General features: G+C 48.4%; 1 long non-coding RNA gene across 1 annotated transcript; it reads left to right on the top strand.

The window, feature by feature from the left end:
* The first annotated feature begins 14,044 nt into the window (after nt 1-14,044).
* LOC112441589 (uncharacterized) lies at nt 14,045-14,822 on the top strand. Its single transcript, XR_003029403.2, has 2 exons — nt 14,045-14,290; nt 14,592-14,822. It is a non-coding gene; the product is annotated as an uncharacterized lncRNA (long non-coding RNA).
* Nucleotides 14,823-16,947: the final 2,125 nt, after the last annotated feature.

The raw sequence follows: 16,947 nt of genomic DNA on the forward strand, positions 1-16,947 counted from the left end.
CTTCCTCCAAGATTGTTTCCCAAATCTTCTTGGTATCATAACCCTCTATCCTTATATGTGTCGATCCTGATGGGAAAATGAATCCCAGTGCTTGTCTTCTTTCCCCAGGGAAGCTGAGGAAAGCCAGCTACTTCTTTCTCCACTCTGAGGAAAAGCCAAGGATGGGCACGTGTCTGATCCCAGCTAAACAGATATGTCTTCCCTAGGACTTTAAATATTTAGGCTTTGGCTAGGAATGTGGAGATGGTTGGAGAACCTGTTGCTGGAGGCTGATCCAGACAGCTCATGGGCAAGTTGAAGCCGGGGTCCCCCATACTTTCTTCCACGGGGCTGCTTCCTGCTTTGATTTATTTACACGAGAGCTTGTACACTTAACACCATCAGAATAAGTGCCTGAAATATGTCAGGCAGTGGGTGAAAGACTCAAAGGAAAGGCTGGGTCTGAGAACAGGTCTTTCCTACACAGAACATTGTAAATCCTTTATTTTCAAAAAGATTTTTTGATGTGAACCATTTTTAAAGCCTTCATTAGACCAGCATGCCGCATCAGAGCTTTAACCATAGATACAGAGCCACCAAGGAAGAGCTGAGCACGTGGATGGCATGGGCTGGTACAGCACTGCCAAGCACCAGACCCATACAGAGGACGGGCCAGGCTGATGACATACCTGCCCGGGTCGGGGTTACCTCTGGAACTTGGATGGGGCTGAGCCTGTGGACAGGGGCACGGGCGACTGCAGCCAAGCAGGGCTTGCAGCATGAGATTCCCCATCTGTGCTCAGCGTAGGGCTCCAGGCACCCCCTGGGCTCTCAGACCGGCGCCGCTATCATCACTCACGTTTGCTGACCGCTTACTCTGTGCATGGTCCCACATGCCACACAGTCGCCTTTGCATCAAGCTGCAACGACAGGCACAGGCTGTGTCATTCTAGGTTCTCAGATCGCAAGCAACGAAGCCCGGTTTCCTTGTCCCACTGTCTCTCCCTCTCCTCGCCCCAAAGCCCTTGGAGGCCACATGTTTCAGAAAACCAAGGTTTAACATGGCCCAACTTCCTTCAGACTTTAAGAATCTAAGAAGCAGAGAACAGTTCAGAGCTTTCTGACTTACTCCTCCCAGGTTACAATTTTCACATTTGGTTCAAGTAAAATTCTGCACTTCTTTCATCGAAAAAAAAGGGAAGAAAAAGGAAACTTTTATTGCATTAAGCCACTGAGGGCCCAGGATTAATTTGTTATTGCAGCTTTGCCTAATACACTACTCATGACCTAATAGGTTTGTGGTGAGAAGCGAGTTTATGCATGCAGAGGATTTATAATCTCGCCAGCAGTTTAGTAAGCACTCCATAAATGCCAGTGATTGTTCATATCGCTCTTAGACGACAGAATATGATATTGATCTCCAGAAGACTTGAGCTCTTACTGATGTTGGCATGTATTGCCCCAGAAAAACATCCACGCAGCTCCTGTTCATAACAGCACAGAGCTGGAGCTGGATTTGTATTTGCCAAAGGTTTTATTGGTTTTGTTAAGAATTATACAGTAACCGCGGACGCTCAGAGTTGGAAAGGATCTTAAAGGTCACCCTGTCTCTCCTTCACCTGGGGCTTAACTCCCTTCCCCAACTTCCCTGTTGAAGACTAAGACCCTGTGAGCCTTATCTGAACACGCAAAGAGTGCTTACTGCTGGGAAGTTCTTCCTGTGCCTGTCTGAATCTGTCTCCAGTACCCCGTGCCCTGGCCAGTAAACCCTCCCCGCCCATCCAATGGCCCGAGGACCATCCACCCAATTCACTTGGTACACAGTGACACCCCGCCTTGCACCTGGCCTCGCTGCTTACACGACCTCAGGCAAGTTACTCACCCTCTCTGAGCTTCCAGCACCTCGTGTAAAGAGTCAGAGTATAAGAGCACCTCATGTTTTGAGTTTCTGTGAGGATAAAACAAGGCAGTATATACAGAGCCTGGCACATGGTGAGTGTTCAGTAAATATTCGCCTTAATTGCCACCACTGTGGTTGCAAAGTATTGGGGAAAATCAAAGTTGAGCCAGTATTTACAAGTCTGATGAGGACTCCAAAAGAGAAGGGATGGGGTTTCACAGAAACACTGAATGGATTCGAACTGAGTTGAATTATTCCACTGATGATAAAGCTGAAACTCCAATACTTAGACCACTTGATGTGAAGACCTGACTCACTGGAAAAGAACCTGATGCTGGGAAAGATTGATGGTGGGAGGAGAAGGGGACGACAGAGGATGAGATGGTTGGATGGCATCACCGACTCAGGGACATGAGTTTGAGCAAGCTCCTGGAGTTGGTGATGGACAGGGAGCCCTGGCGTGCTGCAGCCCATGGGGTCGCAAAGAGTCGGACACGGCTGAGCCAGTGAACTGAACTGAATTCCATTTAAAGAGAAATGTCAATGATTATTCACAGACCCTCAGAAAGGCCTGGAAAAAACCCAAGCGGAGAAAGCCACAACAGAAAGCTTGTCGGTCTCCCTGAAGAGACTCCAAACACACAAGATGGGACAGCTGTCTGTACGGTGAGCAACAGGATGGGGTCCTCAGCATCTGAGCCAGGAGAAGCTCAGGCTTCCGTGCCAAGGGCGATCCAAGAGCAGGAGGCAGTGGTGGCAGGCTCTGAGAGCTTAAAGGGGCGGGGCAAGGCCAGTCCTGTGGACAGAAAACAGACGAGGCGGAACGACCCTTAGCACTGGCCATGCGTCACCTTCCAGCTCCCTGACAAGGAAGTCAGCGCGGGTTAGGGATACAGGACAAGCAGAGCGATAGAAACCAGGTCCCCTGCGTGCTGTCTGCAAACTGGGCTCCCGCTTCTGAACCACTGCCTCCCCGAATGCCAATAGGGGAGAAAGCCTGGGCTTGGGGGTGGGCAGTTCAGGAGTGATGAAACCGCCCTGCCCCACTCAGGGAGGGCATAGGGAGGAGGCGGTCAGCGCACTGCCAGCCAGCGCCCCTCCGGAGCCTGATCTGTGCTGCTCTCTGCTTCTCGGGACACCTTCTCTCGGAGGAGAGCCCAGGAGGAAGGCGTTCCCTCCCCCGCGCGGGCTGCTCGCTGGCGGGTTCTTCCTGGCTGCAGCCCCGGGGGCGGGCCGCCCGCTGGCTGGTGCGGGGTGGCGGGAGGCAGCTCCTCGTCTGAGTCACGGACGGTACCCCCACCCCCGCTTCTCTGCCAATGAGACCAACAGAGGATCCTGCTAAATTCTGTTTAAAACAGGGGTTGGTTGGTTTTTGTTTTTGTTTTTTTTTTTCCTGTTTGGGATTTTGTGTTAATGATCAGAAGGGAAACACTCTTTTTCCCTTAAGGAGCTAAATCACTAAATTGCTCAGAAGAAACTCCCTGGCCTCCGCAAGGATGCTGAATGAGTTAGGAGGAAGAGGGGTTCCGGGATGGACAAAGTCCACCGTGGGGCCACACTGACCATAAGCTGGCCCTGCTTTCCAGCTGTCAGCTCCCTCCAACATTCAGGCCAGGCTGATAACAGTGACAGGTAGCCATGGTCCCCAACAGCTGAGAGCATGACCCCGCACTCCAGCAGAGTAGGAACACAGAAAAAGCCACCACTTGAGTTCGATTCCCAACTCCCTTATGTAGAGTCTGTGTGACCTTCGATAAGTTACAGCACCTCTCTGAGCCTCGGTTTTTTCATCTGCAAAGTGGAACCAATCATGATGACATAATAGGATTCCAGGGAAGATTAAAGAGGACGAACATATATTAAAAAGCTTAACACAGTGCTGAGCCCATCGGAAACACTTCAAACTAGCAGCTGTTAAAGTCTCTGTCTCTCTTGAATACGAGGTTAGCCACAGGAAGCTTGTCCTTTTCAAAGGACATGAGGGGCCCAAATGTGTGTCACTCTCTGGAGTGTTGATGGCTCAGCTCCTAGAATTCTCCTAGAGACCAGCCCTTGGGAAAAATGACAAGGATTCACCTCTGTCTCTCTCCGTGTTATTAATTCCTTGGGATGGGATGGTGGGGGTAGGAGAGAGTCTCAAAAGGGAGGGGATATGTATAAACATACAGCTGATTCACTTTGTTGTACGGCAGAAGCTAACACAACATTGCAAAGCAATCATACTCCAATAAAAATAAATAAAACAACTGTTATTTTAAAAAATGACTCCTCTCTCGGATTGCTTTTTATTTCCTTTATTAAAACAGTATCAAAGGTTGGTGCATGCATGCTAAGTCGCTTCAGTCATGTCTGACTCTTTGCAACCCTATGGACTGTAATCCACCAGGCCCCTCTGTCCATGGGATTCTCCAGGCAAGAATACCGGAATGGGTTGCCATGCCCTCCTCAGGGGATCTTCCTGATCCAGGGATCGATCACACATCTCTTTTGTCTCCTGCACTGGCAGGAAGGTTCTTTACCACTAGCGCCACCTGGGAAGCCCATCAAAAGCTGGTAGGGACCCCCAAATAGGTGGGCTGCAGAGTGTGGTCTGGCAGATGCCCTTGCTTCCTGATGGAGCAGAGGATGTAGGGAATAAAGCATCGTGAGACATGTGTGTGTGTGTGTGTGTGTGTGCGTGTGTGTGTGTGACCAGGCTCCTGTGACCCGGTGAACAACGCTCGCAGCATCTCAGCTGACATTTGCAAACAGAGCTAAATTGAGAGGTGTCACCTCCTCTAGCAAGGTCAGAAGACTCACGCCTGCTAACCCGGAGAGGTGGGAATTGCAAGCAGCAAACAAAATCACACTGCCACTTGGAAACCTGCCAACTGCTACAATCAGGGTAAAAATAATTGGAAAAATAAGTCAGGTGTGAATCAGATGCCGCGGCTCCCAGCAGAGGTATGGAGCCGGCCGCCCACCTTCTCTGCCTCCTGGTGCCTCCTGCGCTGCCTTCTAGGATGTGTTTCCTGCCGGGGGCTCTTCCAGCTGCCGGCATCCCTCACCCCTTCCTTGGCTGCTCCTTCCTTTCCCATGCCCTCGGGTTTGGCCCTGGGCACCCTACTACTCCCCTCTACTGCTGGAGTCCCTGGAGGGTTCATCCTTCCCTGGGATTCATCTCCATCCCACCCCAACCTCACTGCCGCTGACCACCAAGCTAGAACCTCTAGCCAGAGCCCTCCCTGCCCCCTGCTTCCTTCTTCCCGTGGCTCACAGGCCGCCTTCTCTTGTATATTCCTGAATAAGCCACTCATTCACTGGTTCAATTCATCAGCAAATAATGAGTGACGATCTGCTTCATGCCAGGCCCTGAACTAGGTGAAACGGAGAGAGAAGTAAAGCTTCCGTACTAGTGGATGCACAGAAAGGAAATTTTAGAGAAATTTTTAACTATTAAAATTGTGGGAAATATTATAAAGAATACTGCATGGCCTAACATGAACAAAATTAGGGGTTGAAGAAGGGGGAAAGTCTAGCTTTTATAATGGAAGACCACTCTGATCTGGTAGTGTTGAAGCTAACAGCTAAGGGTGAGCAGGAGCTGGGTGTGCAAAGAGTGGGGAGAGACTGTTCCAGAAAGATGAAATAGCACAAGAAAGGCTCTCAACCATTTCTTTACAAAATAATTTGATTTGTGTGGAACATGAAATGGAGGGTCTCCAATTTGCTGACTACCGAGCAGAAGTTAAAAGCAGACAGAGAGTAACATGGTAACAAAATAATATGCATCAGCCAGTCATCCAAATAATTACGTAAATTGTCCCAGCCCTGACATTTATCACCAGCCCTTCCCTTGGAGGTAAGTAAGTAGGAAAATAATGAGAAGAACGTTATTTGGTAATTACCCAGCATGAATTATGACTCTGAGAGGCTATTTCCAGGGGGTACTTTAGTGTAATTTAGTTTAGCATTATCAGAGTTCAATTTAGAATGACATCATTGGTGCAGAAAAGCTTTAAAACCAGACTCAAAAGAACAGGAGTTCCATCCTGACATTCCTAGCTGAGTGATTACGGATCCTAACCCTGACATAACTACCTTCTCTATGATGTGGGAATGAGCATTCCCATTTTACCTACCTCCCGGAAGAGCTGGAAGAGTCAGATAAGACCATGGATGTAGAAATGCTTTGCAAAGTGTAAAGCGTGATCCATGGGAAGGGTCATTCTTCACGCCCTTCAGTGAGGTTCAAAGACCCCTTTCTGTCACCTCTGACAAAAGAAAAGCCAGCTCCAACTGGTGTAAAGAAAGAAAAATTTACTGGCCACAGTAAGGAAAAAAATCTAAGATTAACGAGCTGTAAGTAGGGTTTGATCCAGGAGCTCAAACGATACCGTCTTTCCCAGATCTTTCTCCACCTCAGCTCCTCGCTTCTCCAAGCTGGCTAGCTTAGGCTCTCCATGGTAGTCAATGACTGCTCTCGACTTATGCCCCCCCTCCCCAGGTTCAAATCCAGCAGGAAAGAGAGAACGTCTCTCAACAATTCAAGGAAAGTTATGAAAAAGATGTGGAGCATATATACAAAGGAATGTTACTCAGCCATGAAATAGAGGGAAATAGCGCCATTTGCAGCAAACATGGATGGAACTAGAGATTATAATACTAAGTGAAGTACGAGAAATGGAGAAAGACAGATATCACATGGTATTGCTTATATGTGGAATCTAAAGATATTGTGCAAATGAACTTATTTACAAGACAGACGTAGAGGAACCAATGTAGAAGACAAACTTATGGTTACCGGGAGGCAGGGGATAAACGGGAGACTGGGACTGACATATGCACGCTGCTATGTGCCTTTGTGCTCAGCTGTTGGTGATTCTTTGTGACCCCGTGGACTGCAGCCCGCCAGGCTCCTCCATCCGGGATTTTCTCCAGGCAAGCACGCCGGAGTGGGTTGCCATTCCCTCCTCCAGGGGATCTTCCCAACCCAGGGACTGAATCCACATCACCTGCACGGGCAGGCAGATTCTTAACCACTGAGCCGCCTGGGAAGCCCAGTACACACTACTCTATATAAAACAGATAACCAAAAAGAAAATCCTACTCAGCATGCTGTAATGACCTTTATGGGAAAAGAATCTTAAAAAGAGAGGATATATGTATATGTATAACTGATTCACTTTGTCGTACAGCAGAAACTAACATAACATTGTAAGTCAACTGTACGCCAATAAACTTTTTTTTAAAGGAAAGTTACAAGCCTCACTGGCCCTAATGGCGCTGTAGGACCACCCCTGCATTGACCACTGAGTCAGGGAATGAAACCCTCTGCGAGCCATGTCTGAGCCACATGCCCAACCCTCAAGCGAGAAGCAAGTGGACCAAAAGCGGGGGGAAGATGGATTTATAGAAAAAATCAAGAAAGAAGTTGGATAGCAAAACAGTAGATGTCCACTCTCACCCATATCCTAGAGCCTTTCACAGAAAACTCCCAGGTCAGTCTTCAGCATCTCCGGACCAACCGTGACTAAAGAATGTTGTGATTACAGAAGTGGAGAGCGAAACTCAACCCTGCTTAAGAATCAAGCCCTACGCTGTGGCTGTTTTTTTCATTCAGCTGCCTTTTTCACGTTCACTCCAGAGTCACAATTATTTCTTCCGCAAATGATTCAGTTATTCTGTAATTTGATTGATGGCCCCTCTCAGTTTCTTGATTCCCTCCTCTGGAAACCCTATGAGCTTATCAACGTTTCTCCTCTGCCTCTTCAGTTTACTTTCTGCTCCTCTGTAGTTTTTGCTCGATGTTCTGGAATGTTTTTTAATTTGCTGAAGTGGATGACTGCCGAGTTGTGCCGATCTCTGCTGTGCAGCCAAGTGATTCGGTTACACGTGTGCATACATTCTTGTTCATGTTTTCCACTATTTACTCAGTGCTATCCTATGGGTCATAAATCTCTTCTTTGTGTTCTTTCTGTTGTGAGACATCATGGACGCTCTTGTAACTATCATTCACTGTCCCATTTTTTGAATGACATTATGTCACTTTCCTATGGAACATTCTTATGAGTCCCCCTGAAGATACTAACTAGATTTTTAGAGGATTTTATTTCTTCTGCTTTACCAGTTTTGTATGGTTTTTAGTTGTTCTTTACCATCTTGAGAATGATCTTGGTGCATTTTTATTCTGTTTATTTGCTTTCCTGTTAGCTGGTCTTCTTTTAACTGCTTCTATTACTGAATATTCAGTTCATGTAAAATAAAAAAAAATCCTACAGAAACTCGGAGTGTGGAGCCTTCTCTGAAATCCCAAGAGCCCAACCTGCTCCTGACCATCTCATATTTCCTTTCAGAGCCAGTTTGCTTCCCTCTCCTCCAGGCTAAGTCCTGCCAGCCAGGAGCTGACTGCTGCAAGGACCTGTGTTCTAAGTTTCATCCACTTCTCCTACAAGCATGGATTCCATCCATTAATCAGCAATGTTGATTCTATGTCTCTTTTGGTACTGACTTCTCTCCTGCCTCATAGCTTTCTTGGAGGCATTTGAATTCTCCAGGTGGTTCAGTGGTAAAGAATCTGCCTGCCAATGCAGGAGCCACAGGAGACATGAGTTTGATCCCTGGGTCAGGAAGATTCCCTGAAGAAGGAAACAGCAAACCACTCCAGTATTCTTGCCTGGAAAATTCCATGAACAGAGGAGCCTGGAGGGCTACAGTCCATGGCATCGCCAAGAGTTGGTCACAGCTGAGCACACATGCATGCACAGGAATATAAAAGATGTGATGGAGAATTAACACATGATTAATGTGCTTTGGGGGCTTTTGGGGGGTGATTGAGGGTGTGTGGCGGGGGAGGGTGGGTCTTGAAGAAAGCTTTATAGGGGAGAATTGAACTGGGTCTTAAGTAATAATTAAGAATTTGCTAGAGCAAAAGGAGAGAAGATCATTCCAGGCATGAATCTTTAGATCTAAAGCTATTTTGATCTCTCTTTACAAAAAAAGAAAACTCTTTTCTCAACCCAGAATTTGCAAACCAGTGGCCCACAGATAGATCAGGCTGACAGATGTGTTCAATTTGGCCCATGCAGCATTCTGTAGATTTAGTTGCCAACATTTAAAAATGGTGAGCTTTTACATAAGGATCTGGGTTTCCAGCTGCTCTTGAAAACTCAGGAGTTCTGGCAGCCCTGGACCTGAGTCCCCACGGGGACAGCAATTGACTGAGTTGAGTGGTACCTGCCCTCTTAAGACACAACCTGCTGACCTCCTGGTTCTCCCAAGTAAGTCATCACCTGGCCCTGAGTTTGTGACCCTGTCTCAACCCAATCAACTGACCATTGACTCTTTAGACCATCTCCCATTATTATTATTATCATTATGTCATGTTATTGTAGAAGGAAATGGCAACCCATTCCACTATTCTTGCCTGGAAATTTCCATGGACAGAGGAGCCTGGCGGGTTACAGTCCATGGAGTCTCAAAGAGTCAGACACAACTGATCACACACACGTGGCATATTATATCATATCATGTTCAACAGTCTAATCCGTTTACATTCTTACTTAAAAGTCTCCAGTGATTCTCCAAATCAACAGAACAAAATCTGAATACCCAAAGCAGACTAGGTTGACCTCTACTTTGTCCACCAACATCCAAGCCCCAAATCCTCCACTCTGAATTTTCACCATTTCCTCATCCCACTCTTTCCCAACACTACATTCTCTTCACACATGTTGTCCCTCTCAACAGCATTTCTGGGAGAGCTCTCCACTGGTCAAATTTCCCTCTACCTTCAATGTCCAGCCAAGAGGTCCCCTCCTCTCTGTAGACCACCCTGAAAGTGAAAGTGAAAGCATTAGTCACTCAGTCATTTCCAGCTCTTTGCAACCCCATGGACTGTAGCCCACCAGGCAGGCTCTTCTGTGCATGGGATTCTCCAGGCAAGAATACTGGAGCGGGTTGCCTTTCCCTCCTCCAGGGAATCCTCCCATCCCAGGGATCAAACCTGGGTGCTCTGCATTGCAGGCAGATTCTTTACCATCTGAGCCACCAAGGAAATCCAGACCCATGCTGACCCTCCTAGCTAAAACCATCTCTCCTCCTCAGGGTTCCTCAGCAGTGCTGTGCTCCTACCTCAGCTCTGGCACCTGCCATGTTTGTCTCTGATTATCTGTTTACAAGCCAGCCTCCTCCACGCCCACCCAGACTGAGATCCTTGAAAGCAGAAACCCTGTCTGATTCATCTTTGTAGATTCAGTGCCTCTCTGCATACCTTGGCAGATATCAGATACTCAATAAATCTTCTTAAATGAATGAAGAAAGGAACAAACACACCGGGAATGAATTGGCATGTGTCCATGGAATGTCACACCTCAGCAATTGTAATGAAAGAAATCCTTTCCACTGAAGCTTTTCTGTCTACTCTGCCACAAGGCGTTCCCTTCTCTGGAGGCTGGTAGAAACTGTAGTTTGTGAGAGATCTTAGGTGAGTCATTAGAGGAAGCAAGGAGGAAGGTCAGATCCCTTGGGTGCAGACGTAGAATTACAGAGCCAGAGAAGTCCCCAATGCTGGTCTGACTTTCTGGCCTCTGGCAGCTACATGCACTGAGGTTCTTGAAGTAGAGGCTCAAGCCCTAATGCCAACTCTCATCCTGGCAGAGAGTAACTTCACAGCTGAGACCCCTCAGAGAAAAGGTCAGGACAGGTTATTCCCTTCTCATTCAGTTCCAGCCACACATCGCCTACTACTAGCTTTTCCTTGAAAACTAACCCTAACCCTAACCTTTGCACATTCTATTCCCTCCACCTGGAATTCTCTTCCCTTGTGTCTTTACAGGACTGACTCCTTTACTTTATTCAGATGTAAGAGCACGTTTGGGGGTTTCCAGGTGGCACTAGTGGTAAAGAATCCACTAAAGAAGCCAACACAGGAGACATAAGAGATGTGGGTTCAATCCCTGGGTCAGGAAGATCCCCTGAGGATCCCAGTATTCTTGCCTGGAGAATCCCCAGGGACAGAGGAGCCTGACAGGCTACAGTCCTTGAGGTCACAAAGAGTTGGACATGACTGAAGGGACTGAGCATGCATGCGAGAGCACATTTAATCTGATTAGAAAAACCTTCCCTGATCAACAAATAAAACTGTAAACTGTCCTTCATGCTTTGTCACTCCTAATCCTCTACATTGCTTCAAGGGAGAACTTGTAGGAACCACAGCACTAGGGACCAGATCAAGCCAGGACCTCGAGTCCTCAAGACTCTCCCCTCTCTCCTCTTCACCTCTTACGCTGCACTTGTTCTACTGAGCTCCGTTCTTTTCCTCCTTTACATGGAGGAGCAGTCATGAGTCACATCCTTCATGCTCATAACTGAAACGAGAAGGGACCTTTCCACTCATGTTGGTGAGGATAATCTCAAAGAAATAATGTTTGGCCTGGTTCGGGTCATATGCCAATCCCTAAGCCATCACCACTGCAAGAGGATGTGTGTTTTTGGTCTGGTCCGGCTCCAGCCCCAGGATTGGCACTGACAGGGTCTGTTTGGTTCATTCCCCAACCTGTGACTATGGCCAGAGGGAGAAAACCTCAGACCTGTTGAGACTTGGAGCCAGGAGACTTGGAGCAGACTTTGAGCCAGGAGAGGAGCGAGCTCCATCTGAACCATGTGGTTAAGGATGGGTAAGTGGAAAATCAAGGTGTGATTGCTCCCATGATGGAGGAGACAGACAAGCATTGGGCAGATATGTGTATCAGACACGTGACTGCGGCTTCACCGTCCTCAAAGCACTTGCTCTCAGCCTTTATTTACTCCACTGGCCCCTCACACCAGTTCTGTACAATCACTCAAGTATTAAGAATTACCCCGTGGTGAGCCTCAAAATACTGAACAACCAGTATGATGTGAGCACCACCCAAGAAGAAGGGACATACCTTAGTCATTTGGAGAGAGGGTGGGGAGGTCTCCTCACTACCCTGGGGAAGTGGGGACTGATGGCATAGACTCAGTGACTTATAAGCAACAGGAATTATTTCTCACAGTTCCAGAGGCTGGAAGTCCAAGACCAGGGTGCCAGCATGGTCAGGTTCTGGTGAAAGTCTCCTTTCAGGCTGCAGACTGCTGACTTCTCAGTGTATCCTCCCAGGGCAGCATGAGAGGTAACTTGTCTCTGGCCTCTTCTTCCAATTCCAGTTCAGTTCCTCAGTCATGTCCGACTCTTTGTGACCCCAGGGACTGCAGCATGCCAGGCCTCCCTGTCCATCACCAACTCCTGGAGCTTGCTCAAGCTCATGGCCATTGAGTCAGTGATGCCATCCAACCATCTCATCCTCTGTCATCCCCTTCTCCTCCTGCCTTCAATCTTTCCCAGCATCAGGGTCTTTTCCAATGAGTCAGTTCTTCTCATCAGGTGGTCAAAATATTGGTGTTTCAGCTTTAGCATCAGTCCTTCCAGTGAATATTCAGGACTGATTTCCTTTAGAATGGCCTGATTGGATCTCCTTGCAGTCCAAGAGACTCTCAAGAGTCTTCCCCAAAACCATAGTTCAAAAGCATCAATTCTTATAAGAGCACTAATATCATTCATGAGGGCTCCATCCTCATGATGTAATTACCTCTCAAAGCCTTTCCTCCAAATGACATCACATTAGACGGTTAAGATTTCAACATATCATTAGGGGAGAGGGGACACAGACATACAGTCCACAACAAGACTCTAGCTATGAACCGTGGGGATACCCATGCTGGTGAACAAGGGTGAAACAATAGCCCAATTACCTTTACTTTGAGGGATTCCCAGGTGGTGCTACTGGTAAAGAAATTACCTGCCAATGCAGAAGATGAAAGAGACAAGGGTTCACTCCCTGGGTCAGGAAGATACTCTGGAAAAGGAAATGGCAACCCACTCCAGTATGCTTGCCTGGAGAATCCCATGGACAGAGGAGCCTGGCGGGCTACAGTCCTTGGGGTCCAGAAAGGGTCTTAGCACACATCTTTATTTTACCTTCATGCTGAAAACAAGAGAGGTGTTTGGCTTTGTGCCTAGACACATGGCAAATCCATGGCAAGAACTCGAGACCCCTGGCACCAATTCTAGGCTTCTTCCACTGTCCTAAACTACCTCCCTGTCCTCAACCATTGGGAGGGGAAGTGAGACAGGATGGAGGAAGCCCGAGAAGAGTTGCTATTATGATCCCAGTGGAGTGGAGGAAGAAGCCAGCATGCCACAGCACACAAGGAAGGCTGCTTAGTGGGTGCCACAAAAACCTGGAAAGCAGCGCCTGTCAGACAGCAAGGATGGGGCTCGGCCAACGGGATGGGAGTCTGCAGCCAGGACGGCAGATGCCGGGAGGGCTGCAGCTATTCTGGGCCTCGAGCTGTAGCTGCTTCCTCACCCAGGTCCTGCCAGTTCCCACGGCCCCAGGGGAGCAGGGAGACCCCCACCCTCTCTCCAACTCCTTACAGATGGAGTATCTGAGACCTGAGACTTCAGAAGCAGGAAGCCAGGCCAAAGGGAATCAGCCCCTCACAAAACAAACATGATTCAGTATCATTTCACAGCATGGCAAATGCTTAGTCATTGTCCTTATTAGAACTCTAAATCCACCCAATCTGCTTGGAACTCATATTGTCCAAATGTCCCACGTTACTAGTTAAAACACTGAGGGGACTTCTCTAGGGGTCCAGTGGTTAAGAATCTGCCTGCCAATGAAGGGGGTCACGCATTTGATCCCTGGTAGGGGGATATTCCACGTGCCAAGGGACAAGGAAGCCTGTGGGCCACAACTACGGAAGCCTTCACACCCTAGAGCCCAACTCTGCCACAAGAGGAGCCACAGCCGTGAGAAGCCCACGCACTACAACTTAAGAGCCGCCCTCAAGACAAAGCCCAGGTGCAGCAACAAAGATCCCAGCGAAAAACAATTAATTAAACTTGTTGAAAAAAGAAAGACATGGAGGCCCAAGAAGAGACTATGACCGTGCCCCAAATTTGAAGCAAATTTGAAGGAGAATTGGGCATGGCCTAGTATCTCTCCTTGGGACTCCTTCACCCTGGGTTGCCCAAGATGGGGAGAGCATCCAATTCTCATTCTTGGGGTCATCCTCTTTCCACTTCAAAGGGCCAGCTGGGCTGACCTTAAAGCCCCATCCCCCCAGTAAGGGCTTGTGCAGTGTTGAGAGCCTGAATTCCGGCTCCATCCGCTCCCGCGTCCTCAGGGGCCATCTTGAGGGCCGCGCCATCTTGAGGACGCACGACGCAGGCTTGGCCCCGCCCCTCTCTCTCTAGGACTCAGAGCGTGAGCCAGCCCACAGCGTCCGGCCCCACATCTCCACCGTGATGTGGTCCCTCTCGGCATTCTGGGCCAAAGGCACCACCTGAGCAGAAATATCGGAGCCCCACATGTCTCTTCTGGAAAGAGAAAAACAGAAGAAAGGGTGAGAAAGCAAGTCCTCCTCTTCTGCCTCTGGCAGATGTCTTCTTTCCGTTGGCTCCACCTTCTCAGCCTGCGCGGGCAGCCACGGGTGTGTCACATGGCTCTGTCGTGTCCTCTGTGTTCAGTTTTGTGGTTCGGGGCACAGGCTCTGGAATATTAGGTATACCAATGACTATGTGTGTAACCTGGACAATTTACCTCACCCGTCTGTTTTCTCACCTGAAAAATGAGACTAGGGGGTAGGATCAACCTCTAAGGGTTGGGAGGTTTTCATGATGTAAAGAATTTGTCTCTGTGCCTAGGATAGAGTCAGCCCTGGGTGCTTTTGAGGGGTCAGATGACATCAATGTCCACACGACCAAGAATGAAGGGGGGCTGTCACTGTGGCCACCGCTGCCTTCCCGGCTCCTCTAAGACCATCCCAAGCCCTGTGTATGCCAGGAGGCCTTTTCAGATTTCTCTCATCTCCCATCAATTTCTCTTTCCAGAAACATCAGTTTAGTGATGAATTAAATAAATATCATGTCTAATTATTCTGAGTTGATGTCAGTCTTGTCTCTGCATCTAAAACCCTGAACACCTATCAGGCAAGACCAGTGGGTTTTTTTCTCTCCCTGGCAGTGCAAAGCCCAGGCCCAGGGATATAGGGGTTCTGGGAAGGTTAGCAATTAGATGAGTAAACAGCTTGGTAACTTTCATAGGAATGGAGTAAAGCCGTCTGTATGTATGGATCTCATCTCTTGCTCCTGTGATCTGTAAGGCACAGCACATTCCTGAGGTCCTAAGCCAGACCTAGAAATCTGTCACGCGAAAGATCCAGCATGTCTCATCCATGACCCAAAGAAGACAGAATTAGCGTCACATGGACAAAGCACTCAGCAGCTTATGAAATGGCCTTAGCAATTCACTGATCGAGGAAGCGCCTTTTTTCATCTCTCCAGAGGGATGCCGAGGATCTGAGGGCTTGGCAGAACAACCCTCCCTCATGCTGCTGGTAAGGGGCAGTCCAGAGATCTCTGCCCAGCGCTGCTGGCCCTAAATCTTGAACTTTGCCCTCTCAACCAGCTGCCTCATAGGGAAGTCACACTAGCATCACTCCTACTTGGCCACAGTGGACTCCATGGCCCCTCCCCCTTAACCAGGCAGGAGCTGCCAGGGGTGGCTTTGCTCATTGTGTGTTTCCCTAAGGCCCACTCCACTGGAATATTTAAGAAAACCCAACATGGTATGAAAAGAACATCCCTGTGACTGGCACCAGGATATATTGCTGCCCAGTCCCTCCCAGTCCCAGGGCTCACATCTCCTCCAGAACAGGCTTAGAGCAGACCCAGGGGAGGGGAGGTATGCCCGGAAGGTGGTCCCCCATCACAGCCATTAACTCAAAAAATGAGCCTCTGCTCCACTGTATTGATGCTACAGGGATGCTCCATGCTGATCCCATGGAACACCATCCACCTTCCATAGAGAAGGAGATTCAGGAAGACAGTGTGGGCTTGGGCTTTGGAAAGAGAATGACTAGTTTGCAGTTCTTTCTCTGCTGCTCTACAAGCTGTGAAACTTTGGGCAGGTTACTCAATATCTTTGCTCTTAAGTTTCCTTCTGGCTGGAAGAGGGGGCTACCATACTTCTGTTTCAGGTTATTTTGGGGGATTTTCAAAGCAGGCATTTGGAAAGCACTGAACACGAAGTGACTGTTTAATGACTGATGGGTACCAGCTCTTCCACCCACGAGCTAAGCTACCTTCAGCAAATTACCTAATTCATCTGGGCCTCAGACTTCCCTGATGGCTCAGTGGTAGAGAATCTGCCTGCCAGTGCAAGAGACGCTGGTTTGATCCCTGGGTCAGGAAGATCCCTTGGAGAAGGAAATGGCAACCCACTCCAGTATTCTTGCCTGGAGAATCCCATGGACAGAGGAGCCTGGCGGGCTACAGACCACTGGGTGGCTGATAGTTGGACACGACTTAGTGACTAAACAACAACAACAACAATCTGGACATCAGGGATTTTAGTCTGTAAAATTGTGATTTGATGAAGAAAAAAAAAAGGAAAGAAAACACCTCCTTCACAAGGCTGCCAGAAGAACAAGATAAGAACATCCATGCAAAGCTCTTAACCAAGTGCCTGGTGCAACATAAGTGGTCAATTTCAGATGTGTATTGCCATCCTCAGGGACAGAGAACTGGACAATAACAGAGCTATAGCTCTGGGCAAGGTCTTCTGGGGCTAAGCCAGCATACTCTGGGCAAGGGAGAAAATGGTGATGAAAAAAAGAAATCGTCAATGGTGGCTTCCCTGACACAGGCAAGAATAAATCATTCCAAATATGGCAGTTTTTCTGTGCCTGAAACAAGAGATCAGTGTTATACCTTTTCCGGGTGGACAGGTAAGACAGAGCAAGAGGGCATAGGTCCCAAAGGTGGACATGACCTCACTTCAGCGCCAGGGTATTTCCAGGTGACACCTTGCTCATCAAGACTCACCCCGTAACTAGGTCTTATTTCCCAGAGCCTGGGAAGGAAGCTGGCAACTTCTCCCAATCCAAGCTCCTCATCTCATCTTCCTTCATCACGGCAGCTCTTCTTTTCCAGAGAAGCCCAGGGCAGGATCTGGGCTCCCTCCCACCCATCCTCTTCTGGGAATTCTTACGATGCCTGG

This window comes from Bos taurus, chromosome 15 (assembly GCF_002263795.3).
Source record: "Bos taurus isolate L1 Dominette 01449 registration number 42190680 breed Hereford chromosome 15, ARS-UCD2.0, whole genome shotgun sequence".
NCBI lineage: Eukaryota > Metazoa > Chordata > Mammalia > Artiodactyla > Bovidae > Bos > Bos taurus.